Source organism: Halichoerus grypus, chromosome 5 (assembly GCF_964656455.1).
Source record: "Halichoerus grypus chromosome 5, mHalGry1.hap1.1, whole genome shotgun sequence".
Lineage (NCBI taxonomy): Eukaryota > Metazoa > Chordata > Mammalia > Carnivora > Phocidae > Halichoerus > Halichoerus grypus.
The window spans coordinates 104,440,389-104,452,279 of record NC_135716.1 but is presented as its reverse complement, the minus strand read 5'-3'; the positions used below and the strand labels follow the sequence as shown (position 1 = coordinate 104,452,279).

General features: G+C 39.9%; 1 long non-coding RNA gene across 1 annotated transcript in view; it reads left to right on the top strand.

The window, feature by feature from the left end:
* Window positions 1–7,041: 7,041 nt before the first annotated feature.
* LOC118521144 (uncharacterized) overlaps window positions 7,042–11,891 on the top strand; it is a 30,453-nt gene continuing 25,603 nt past the window's right edge. Inside the window, exon 1 of the long non-coding RNA XR_004910015.2 lies at window positions 7,042–7,125. This is a non-coding gene — a long non-coding RNA (uncharacterized LOC118521144). The remainder of the gene's footprint in view (window positions 7,126–11,891) is intronic.

The window sequence follows — 11,891 nt, the reverse complement described above, 5'->3', positions numbered from 1 at the left end:
GAACAAGGATGACAGCGGTGGTGATGAGGAGAGGTGGAAAGATTCTAGACATATATTTAATTTTTTAAATTACAGTTTTACTGAAATTTAATTCACATACCATAAAATTTTATTTAATTATACGAAGTGTTCAATTCAGTGGTTCTAGAGATAGATATGATAGGACGCAATAATGGAGTTGATTCAAAATATGAAAGGAAGAGAGGCATCAAGGACATGTCTTGGATTAGAGATTAAGTGACGGTATGGACACGGGATGGGGGGCATTTGCTGAAATGCAGAGAACTGGGGAGAAGAGAAGTCCGTATATTACTGGATTAGGAGATAACCTAGAAGCACATAGAAAAATGCCTCGTATGTTGTAAATGTGAAATATATTCTTGGCTCTTCTTTTTCTTAGATACCATTTTCTCTCTGTTTTTGGACACAAAGAGCAAACCAAAAGTCCAGTTGCTGAAATCAAGATATAGAGTCAGAGAGTTTAAGCAGGAGACTGATTTGCTGTTCAGAAGCCAAGCTGTGGGTCTAGGAAGTTTTATATTTCTAGTTTCTGGGGGCTGGAATTGTCTCTTAGTAATGGCAGAGGATTAATTTCTCCTGGAAGCCAGAGAGCAAATTATCATGCAGGATATTTTCTCTAGGAAGCCAGAGAGCAAATTATCATGTTGGATATTTTTAGTGGCCATAGAATGGGTTCCTTTAGTACCCACTTATGGAAAAAGAATAAGAGCACATATCAAATCGTGTATCCTTGTTGCCCAATAAGTCATTGATATGTAAAATTTGGTGATCTCCACTGGGATTCCCCACCATTAATTCTACAAGTCTGACTTTGTGATGTGCCAATAGCTTTTATGAATTGTATTTATGTAATAAATTTACAAACAAACCTAAGATTTATATACACATACCCATATATAGAAGGCTTAAGCTTAACAGTAATCATTCACATTCGTTACTAACATTATGGAAAAAACAACTGGAGAAAGGCCAACTAGATTGAATGTGGAGAGAGAAATCCAGAGACAAAATTTTTGATGGGAAGTACTTGGTTTGGATTCTTGCTTTATCCTGAAACTTGGGCCCCCTTTGTCTCAGTTATCTACTGCTGTATAATCAACCACATCAATGCTTAGTGGCTTAAGGCAATGAATTATTATTATTATTATTATTATTATTATTAATTTCTTCTAGTTTTGTGAATTGAACCAGAAAAGGGGCACCTACGTGGTTCAGTTGGTTAAGTGTCCAACTCTTGATTTTCGGTCAGGTCATAATCTCAGGATCAAGCCCTGCATCAGGCTCTGTGCTGGGTGTGGAGTCTGCTTGGGATTCTCTCTCTCTCTCCCCCTTCCCTGATCTCTCATTCTCTCTCAATAAATAAATAAAATCTTAAGAAAAAAAAAGAAAATCAGAGATTTGCAATTGTTTTGTATCTTGTAAAACTTACCCAACATCAGAAAATTATTCTGACAGGCAGTTCCTTACTTCAGAGATCTTATCAAATCATTAGATGCTACTCTTCAAAAAATAGATAAGCAGATTTGGATTCTCCTGCAACTCTTTGTTGGTTTTCAAGATCAATCATTTGAGTTCTCCTTGATTTTATTTATAAGACCAGATCTATAGACCAGTGCAAAGAATAATTTCCAGAATTGTCCTGGTCATAACTTTTGGTCAATGTGATCCTTTCAATTTAACTGTGCAGAGGTATAGGATATGCGGACAATCGTATGTGCCTTGGTCAATCCTATCCTATGCATCAGATCTGGAATCAAGTTACACAGAGTGGGAAAACAAATGAGGTGGCACCAATCTGAGGTGGAACAAGTCCAGAATAGACGGGGAGATGAAATGGGAAGTGGGAGGAATCAGCAAGAGTTGGCAGGTATACCATTAAGAGCGAACCAGTAGTGCCAGGAGTTTCTGGAAAAGTGAGAAAAGCGGGCAGCCCAAGCAGGACAAGAGCCAACATAAGAACTGAGCAGCAATCCAGGAGAAAGTCCATCCCCAGGGTAGCAGCTAAGCAGCAATATAGAAGCAGATAAGTAAATTATTAACAAGTTAATATTAACTTGTTTTAGGGCGCCTGGGTGGCTCAGTTGGTTGGGCGACTGCCTTCGGCTCAGGTCATGATCCTGGAGTACCTGGATCGAGTCCCGCGTCGGGCTCCCTGCTCGGCGGGGAGTCTGCTTCTCCCTCTGACCCTCCCCCCCTCTCATGTGCTCTCTCTCATTCTCTCTCTCTCAAATAAATAAATAAAATCTTTAAAAAAAAAAAAAATATTAACTTGTTTTATATATATATAATTAAAATTATTAACAAGTTAATAATAAGAGAGTTAGGGCAAGGCTAGAAGTATAAATAGCAGCAATTGAGAAAATACATTCAGGAGTTGAACCAATAATTATTCAAGACAGGAAAGTCTTTTAAACTCAGCTGCTCAACCTCTTCTACTCATCCCCAAAGAGACCTCCTCAGATTGGACAAGAATCTGTAAAATACATAACACCTATGATTAAGAAATTCTCCATTCTTGTCATTATGAAAAGTTACTTCACTCCTTTCCTGTAATTATGAATTTTCAGCTAACCCATGTAAAATATTTCCAGAGTGTTCGGCATGTGGCATTCAATGAATGTTAGTTCCTTCCCTTTCTTTCTTCTAGTGGCAAGGTATGCAGAAGACCACTTAGCAAGAAGCAACTCTTGGTCCATCTCATGAAGGTAGAACTAATCTGGCTTTGTTTTTTTTTTTTAAAGATTTTATTTATTTATTCGACAGAGAGAGTGAGAGAGTACAAGCAGGGAGGAGTAGTAGAGGGAGAGAGAGAAGCAGGCCTCCCGCTGAGTAGGGAGCCCGACGCGGGGCTCGATCCCAAGACCCTGAGATCATGACCTGAGCCGAAGGCAGACACTTAACCATCTGAGCCACCCAGGCGCCCCAATCTGGCTTTGTTTTTATTTGTTTGTTTGTTTGTTTGTTTATTTGTTTGTTTGTTTTGAGAGAGAGCACACGAGCAGGGAGAGGGAGAAGGTGAGAGAGAAGCTTAAGCTAAGAGCATGGAGCCTGACCTGGGGCTTGATTCCATGACCCTGAGATCAGGACCTGAGCAGAAATCAAGAGTCCGATGCTTGGGGCGCCTGGGTGGCTCAGTCGTTAAGCGTCTGCCTTTGGCTAAGGTCATGATCTCAGGGTCCTGGGATCGAGCCCCATATCGGGCTCCCTCCTCGGCGGGAAGCCTGCTTCTCCCTCTCCCACTCCCCCTGTTTGTGTTCCCTCTCTTGCTGTGTCTCTCTCTGTCAAATAAATAAATAAAATCTTAAAAAAAAAAAAAAAGAGTCCGATGCTCAACTGACTGAGTCACCCAGGTGCCCCAGAGCTGATCCAGTTTTGTAATCAACATGTTGACTGTTCTTAGTTTGATGGTGCCTTTCAGGCAGCCACATGCTACTGATCAATTTGAATAAAATTATAGTTATCATAGTTTTCAGAATTGTGCATGTAGATTCCAACAGAGGAACAAATTGGACAATCTTGAAGAGTGGTTGCCTATAGTGAATAAAATAATCCTCGCTGATCCAAGTTCCTTCGAAACAAAGTTAAATTGGACCAACAGATGTTAAAGCCATCTGAAGGAAAAGATTTGAAGACCACACCGATCTCTATGATAAGGACTTGGTAGCATTTAAAAAAATTTTTATTTATTTATTTATTTATGTTTAAGATTTTATTTATTTATTTGACAGAGAGAGAGACAGCGAGAGAGGGAACACAAACAGGGGCAGAGGGAGAGGGAGAAGCAGGCTTCTCGAGGAGCAGGGAGCCCGACTCAGGGCTCAATCCTAGGACCCTGGGATCATGACCTAAGCCGAAGGCAGACGCTTAATGACTGAACCACCCAGGCGCCCCGGTAACATTTTTTTTTTTTTTTTAGAAAAGGTCTAACATTGACCCCTGTTTTATTAAGAAACCTAAGTAAAGATTTATATACGAAGGTGAAATGACTTCAGAATGAACACTTTCTTGAGAATCCAAGTTGTTACATCCTGTATTAGCAGAAATTCTTACCAGCACACCCAGATATAAAAGGCCAGTGACAAATACCGTAATTCAAGTGAAGAATGGCAAAAGCAGACTTAATTTCCAGAACTGCCCAGTTAATCAAAAAACCTGGAACTATTCCCAGGTTGCTTTTTTTCCTTTCTTTTTTTTTTTAAGTCTAGACAAAACCCCAAGATAAACTTTGTACAATTAATCTAATGCCAATGGGATGTAGGAAGGTAGTTAAGAGATATGCTGTAACAAAGGGGTTTTACAGAAAATAAAGTGATTTGCAAAAGGAGACTAGGACATAACAGATAAACACAAATCATTTGTGTTGTAGTCGCGGGAGAGCTGGGGAGGGCAGGGATGCATTTAAGGGAAAGAAGAAACAGTTCTACAATGTGGAGGAAGTTGATCAGACTTCAGCTTCCCCAGAGGATAAGTATAATATAATATTAACTCGTACTTGGCACCAGATTTATTCCCCATGCAAAGACTTTAACTCAAACCTGCGAAAAACCCAAAGAGAGAGGAGACATTTTATTTGAAGTTGGGTGCTGTGGTTGAAATAAGAAGGAAAATATTTTTATTCTCACTGATGACTTCCAAGTGGAAGTTCCAAATCCTCCATGGCCAATAGAAAAGGTAGACGAGGACATTGTTCATTTCCCTGTGAAAAACTCTCCTGTGATTACTTGGGTCCATAGATAGCTTTGCGTTGCATCAAAGATCTTATAGTTGAGTCTAATTGGAGCACTCTCATACTTCCAAGAATTTTTAATGACAGAATATTTCAAACTTTGGCATTTCCTAGAGGATCAAATAAGTCATGTAAATAATTCTTATTGACCCATATACAATGTATTAGTGAGGTAGTTCAAGTATCTTCTGGCTTTACCCACTCACTCCTTGAGATTTTACCTAGAAGTGCACCTGTTCAATTTGACCAACTACAGCTATAAAACACTCCCTCAGAATGTCAACTAACACAAATAGATACCGATAGAAGGTATTGTACCCCCTACCACCACTCTTTTTTTTTTTTAATTATTAAAGATAAAGCTTCCAGACATAGTCTCCTCTGTATTCTAGCAATTCCACTTCTAGGTGTATACCCCAGAGAATTATGTCCACCTCAAAGATATACAAGAATGTTCATAGTTACTCTATTCATAATAACCAAAGACTTAAACCCAAATGTCCATCAATAGTAGAATATTATAAAATAATGAAAAAGAGCAAGCTATTATTATATGCAACAACATAGATGAATCTCACCGACATAATGTTGTGTGAAAGAAGCTAGGCACAGAAGAAAACAATTATGATTCCATTTATATGAAGTTCAAGGACAGGTAAAACTAATTTATGGTAATAGAAGAGTGGTTATTTTTGGAGGGTATTGACTGGGAGTGGGTTTCAGAAAGACTCTGGGAGGCCAGGGATGTTTTATGTCTTGTTTGTGTGGTACTTCCATGGATACACATGTAAAAAGTAATTAAGCTGTACTTAAGATTTAAACACTGTACTATATGTATATTATGCCCCCATTTAAAAATTTAAAAAAAATAAAGAAGAAAAAGGAGGTTTTTCAAAAGTTTACATTCAGAGATCCAAAATTTATGCTTATCCTCAATGCACTACCTCTTCATTGGTGATACAGCCAATGGCTGTATCCAATAATTCCCTGAGAATACATTTGTGGTGCACAATTTCAGAAAAGTAAGTATAAGGAAATTTTAATCAAAGTAGCTTTGCAGTACATACTGGGCATCAATAGTAATGCTATAAGCTACTATTCCTTGTGCTTATGATACACAGCACAGAATGTAGGTTCAGTTATTTTTAACAAATATTTTTGTCATTTCTTATTATCTTGAGTTTAAAGAATCCTCTTTAAGTCTGGTGAAGAATAGGAACCTGAACCAGGTAAACAGAGTCCTTTGAGATTCTTTTTTTTTTTTTTAAGATTTTATTTATTTATGTGACAGAGAGATAGAGAGAGAGCACAAGTAGGCAGAGCAGCAGGCTGAGGGAGAGGGAGAAGCAGACTCCCCGCGGAGCAGGGAGCCCAATGTGGGCCTCGATCCCAGGAGGCTGAGATCATGACCTGAGCTGAAGGCAGACGCTTAAGCGACTGAGCCACCCAGGCGCCCCCCTTTGAAATTCTTACAACAAAGTTTATTTCAGTCTGCCTTGCTATGTCCCAAATGTGTTGCCAAGGGAGGGTAAAGAAAAGGGAGAGTAAACGCTTTTTGTAAAATGGTTTTACTTCAGTTTTCCTCATGTAGAGTGGCCTCCCGTTATTGCTTCTCTGATTCTAGTTAATCTTCAGGGGAAATCAATAAAAGACTTAGCATTAGACATCATTTAAAAAAGAACCAATTTTCAATCAGTTGGCTTGAAAAAAGTCCTTTATCTTAATTTGGTTGATTTTTCCTAATGTTCAAATAAGCTGTTTTTATGCCTGCAGGAAGCACATGGTTCCATTTCAAGGAGGAGAAGCTCTCTTCCCATTTAGGAGTTTTGAATCCATTTAAGGAATCAATGCATAGCAGAACAACAGAAAGTGTTGAGGAAGCCATGGCTAGGCAGCCGCCACGAAGGTGCTATAGACATTAGTTGTGATTACTGAAAAAATCCAAGAGGTAAAGTCAGTTGGAAGTAGTTTCGTTCTCAAATGAATATCGTTTCTTTGGGGGACTACTTTTGCTGGATAAAACTTTATTGACAGCTGTGCCCTAACAGTTCACAGTGCAACCAAATGGCCGGGAGAGTACTCAGGTTCATAACCCTTGTCTCTGATTCAATTTCAAAACCAAGTTTCTTGGCTGCTCTTTTGAAACTACGACAAAAGGTCAAATGAATCTCAGGGGTGGTCATGCAGAAATCACAACTTAAAAACAAAACAGTGAAAAAAAAGCCTCTTGTGGAAACTCAGGAAGCCAATGCTTTCAGGGGAGAAGTCCCAGCCTTCTGAGTCCCAGCTGAGGTCTGAGTAACAGCAATTTAGGGGCACTCTTGTTCGCTGCTTCCTGAGAAAGGAGTCTTGCACCAGCTAGCTGTGAAAATTAATGGGTAAACTTTCCAGTCAGCATTATTTGTAAGCTTCTAGAGAGTTTATGAGCATTAATATGACATTGGGACAAAATGCTTTGAATGTTATAATATAGAATTTGACAAGCTGTTTAGTGGTTTAGAATGAATTTATTCAATATCTACATGTGTTGAACACCCACTAAGTACCAGGCACTGTGATACATGTGTGTACAAGGTATCTTCTAATCTCGTGGTGTTTATAGAAATGCTCTAAGCCTGAATTTCTTCATCTCAGATAGTGCTAAAAAGAAACGAGAGGCCCTCCCGAATGGAGTCACTTCTGCTAAGCCCCACCAAGGCTTGTGAATAGCTAACCTAACTGCAGTTTTATCCTTTCCCTGGAGTGGAATTTTTGGCCAGTCAGTCTGGAATTTCCTGATCAGCACTATGAGGCTAGTTCACATGAGAAGATATTCTGTCTTCCCTTAAGGGAAGGTAACCTTGCCTGAAATAATCCACTATTCAAAATTCCTGTCCCACCTTCCTTCTGCCTATAAGATCCTTCCATTTCTAGCAACTCTTTGAAGCTCCCTTCTACTCGTTAGATGGGATGCTGCCTGATTTATGAATTGTTGAATAAAGCCAATTAAATTGTTACATTTACTCAGTTGAATTTTGTTTTTGTTTTTTTAAAAAAGATTTATTTATTTTAGAAAGAGAACATGCAGGGGAGAAGCAGAGGGAGAGGGAGAGAGAGAATTTCAAGCAGGCTCTGCACTGAGTGTGGAGCCTGACTCGGGGCTTGATCCCAGGACCTGGAGATCATGACCTAAGCCAAAATCAGGAGCCAGATGCTTAACCAATGGAGGCACCCAGGTGCCCCTGAATTTTTTTTTTTTTAACAATAGTGACCATCTCATGCAACTGAGGATTAAATGAGGTCATGCATCTCAACTTTTTACATTGTGTGGCAAATAGCAAATCCTATTTTATATGTAGTTGCAGATATAGACAGACTTATGTCTGCAGGCTGTGGGAGCACAGAGAAGGGGTACATCAGTCAACATGAAGGCAGAACATTAGGAAAGGCATCCTTGAGGAGGTGAGTGCTAATGTAGGACCTAAAGAAAGAGTAGAAGAGAGCCAGTAGGAAGAGGAGTTGCCCTCCAGACAGAGCAGTGGTATAAGGGCACAGAAGCGAGAGACAACAGGCAGTAGTTCAGTGCAGCTGGAGAGCAAAGCTCCAGCTGGGAGTGAGAAGAGATGAGGCTGGGGAGGTGAAGTGTGCTGGTCAACCAGCTCTGAGAATATCAGCTGATTTCCACAGTATGAATCTTCCCATCGTGGCTGATTTCAGCTACCAGCAATTTAACAGCCAGCACACTTAAATCCTGGATTTTAAAAAATCAGCTCTGTGGCAGGTGCTAGTGATGTTCAGAATACTCTGGTTGCTGGGTTAAGAGCTTGGATGGATTCTAGGGCAGGAGGTAGTACTGACAGTGCTTTCAGCCAGGGAAAACAGAGAATCAGGTCGGAGTTTAAGAAAGATTACTCTGGCTTTGGTGAGGAAGGGGTAGGGTAAGTCTGGAGGCAGGGAGGTTCGTGCAGTAATCCAGGCCAGAAATTAAGGTAAACTTAGTAGAGGTAGTAACAGTTGCGATGCGGAAGAAAAGTGGATTTAGAAGATACTAGAGCAACAGATGATTGATCAGGTGTAGAGATTTAGGAAGGGAGAGCATCCAAGAAGTAAATCTGAGATTAGGGTACATTTTGTACCAATAGTATACTTCAGTGGATGGTTTTTTGGAGTAAGTTGGCCAATATTGCCTGTCAGGAGTGATAAGTGTTCCAGCAACCCAGTCATCTGGATCCAGAGGTTTACTCTTGACCATATCATTATACTGTGCGCCAAAATGTCTGTAGCATACATCAGACAAAAGAAAAATTGCCTTATTAGTGAAATTACAAACAAATAAGAAAGAATATCCCAAAAATCCCTAAAAGAGAAATGGGCAAAAGACTTGAATGGACACTTAATATAGAAAAAATCATCTCATGTCTAACTCTGGAGAGTAGAATTGGAGGCCTAAGGGGCTATAGACCATGGGGGGCATGGAGACTCCTTTTTAAAATATATTTTGTTAGAGAAAATTTCAAACATATACAAGTAAAAAAAATGATAAAATGGACCTCCCCCCACCATTTACCCATCACCTAGTTTCAACAATTATCAATATTACTTGATTACACTATCCTTTTGTTCTATTTGGAAAAAAATTACCACTAGCATGTATTACCTTTATATTAAAAAAATATAACATAATGGAAGTGGTTTGCCTCAGTGTCCTTACAACCATGGGCTTGTTAGTCCAAACTTTAGTCCCCAGAAGCAGGAGAAGGCTTCACGGACTGGGGAGCATTAACCACTTTGCTCTTAAATTCTGTCAGCTGTGTAGCTAGAGGGATGGATAATTTTATCTAGATACTATAAGATGATCCTCAGTTTGAAACGCAACATCAAAGGAAGACTCTCTGCTCTGTGAGGGGGAATTTAATATGTTTGCTACCCTCCACCCATAACCCTAGTCCATGTTTTTATTAAGGAACAACTTGATTTATCCTGCAGCTGATTTTTATCTCTGTATTAAGATTGACTTCATTTCCCAGCAGAGCCCAAAGCTAAGAAAACAGTGCCTTCCTCTTCAAACTGGTGAGTCTTGGGTAACCAGACAGCTGCTACCAGATGTGACCCATGGTCACAGCTGTCTGATGCATGTCTCATGACAGAGGCTTAGGGGAGCTTGGAAGAGTACATAGATTCCTAGACCCCATTTGGGATAGAGTGCTGAATTCTGAGGACTAAAATTGAGGATACGTGCTCCCTGCCTGTGTCCATTCATCTACTCAACAGTCATTCATTCCATATTTCCTATTCTGCCAGCCTCTGTGCTAGAGTTTGGGTTGGAAAATGAAGCAGCACATGGCCTCTGACTTTAAGGAGCTTATCATATCTGGAAGTAAACCTTCAAGATTTAATCTGTTTCCTTTGCCAGGATTACTCTTTCCTGTCTTGTCTACCTGTTCTTACTCATCCTTCAAAATTTAGCCACAGTCACTATCTCTGAGGAACAACATTTGCAATTTACTGTTTCCTCTGCCAGGAACACCCTTCCTATCTTGTCCACCTATGCTTACTCATCCTGCAAAACTCAAGTCACCAGTCCCCATCACGGTAGCCCTGCCTGACTCCTCAGCTCCAATAATTTCTCTGGGTATTATGCCACCCAGGGTCTCATAAGTGCCTTCAAAGATAATTTCCTTGGCCATCAGCCCCTCTATAGCTGATTCTCAATCTCTCTGTATTCTTCCAAAATATAACTCTTATCTGAGAGGGCCCAAGACTTTAAATAACAAGTGCAGATGTGTGTCTGGGGTCCCAGCTTTAAGCAGCTAACATGTATGGCTCCTCCCATTGAAATAGACATTGGTGTTAATTTCGAAACCATTGCTTGATCCTTTCCATTTTAAATACTTTAAATAGAAGAAGAAATTGGAATTTACAAATGTTATCATGGTATCTGCCTCTTGCTATGAAGTCTTTGGACAGCATGGATCATTGCCGGGCTTTTGTGTGATTGCAGAACTCTTAAGAAAGACTGGCTAACATAAGCCAGGTGAAAGATCATAATGTATAAGCACTAGTCCAGGAGACAGGGGACTTAGCTTCTACTTCGCTTCTACTTCCTTTCAAGGCCTTAGTTTTTTCATTGTAGGAAAAAAAAAGAAAAGAAAAAGAAATTTGTTGCATGCCTTCAAGCCCCCTTCCCTTGGTTTTAAGCTCTATGATTCCATAATCTAGAAAGCAAATATTTTCAGTAAATTGAAACAGAAAGTTAATTCTTTTACCAGATATTAGTATCTTCTGTCCTTAAATAGCCATCAAAACAATGGAGAATATTTTATTATTCTTTTTTTCCTGCTACTAATCTTTTCTGTGAATTGAGACTTTTTTTTTTTTTAAGATTTTATTTATTTGACAGAGAGAGAGAGCACAAGCAGGGGGAGCGGCAGGCAGAGGGAGAGGGAGAAGCAGGCTCCCTGCTGAGCAGGGAGCCTGATGTGGGGCTCGATCCCAGGACCCTGAGATCACGACCTGAGCCGAAGGTAGATGCTTAACTGACTGAGCTACCCAGGCACCCGAGACATTTATAGGTAACAAGAAAGGGGGGAAAAAAGTCCCGGGGGGATAAAAAGTCCCTGTGGGAAATTGTCCTCAAAAGAAAATTTCAATGTCCATTTTTTTTCTGGATTTCTTTTTGGCAAAGATATCTTACTTTACTATTTTGAATTTAATCCAATGACAGAGGAGATTCCGTCCTTATTTATCACTCCTCTGCTGACAGCTCCCCTTATGGGTGGGAACCAGGCTCTCTAGAGCCAGTCTTGGTACCTGAGCTTCTGGGAGGTGGCTCCCATGACCCTGCTTGTACGAGGACCACTGTGGGGACACTGCCTTCCCAGCAATAGGACTGCCATGGAACTTCTTTTAATTTCAGTTCAAATTTCCGTTTAACGTTAATCATTCTACTAAGCAGAATCAGGTACTACTGGTTGAGAAATATCTTCTCAATTTAGATTTACATCAAATACCAGAGTGGGAGAGGTAAGAAGTGGCCTCAAAAGAAAATTAGAATAATAACTACCAATAATTATCATGTGCTCACTATATGCTAAGTCTTATTTCACTTATTCCTCACACAACGCTGTTATATGCCCCATTTTATAAATGAAGAAATTGAGGTCCA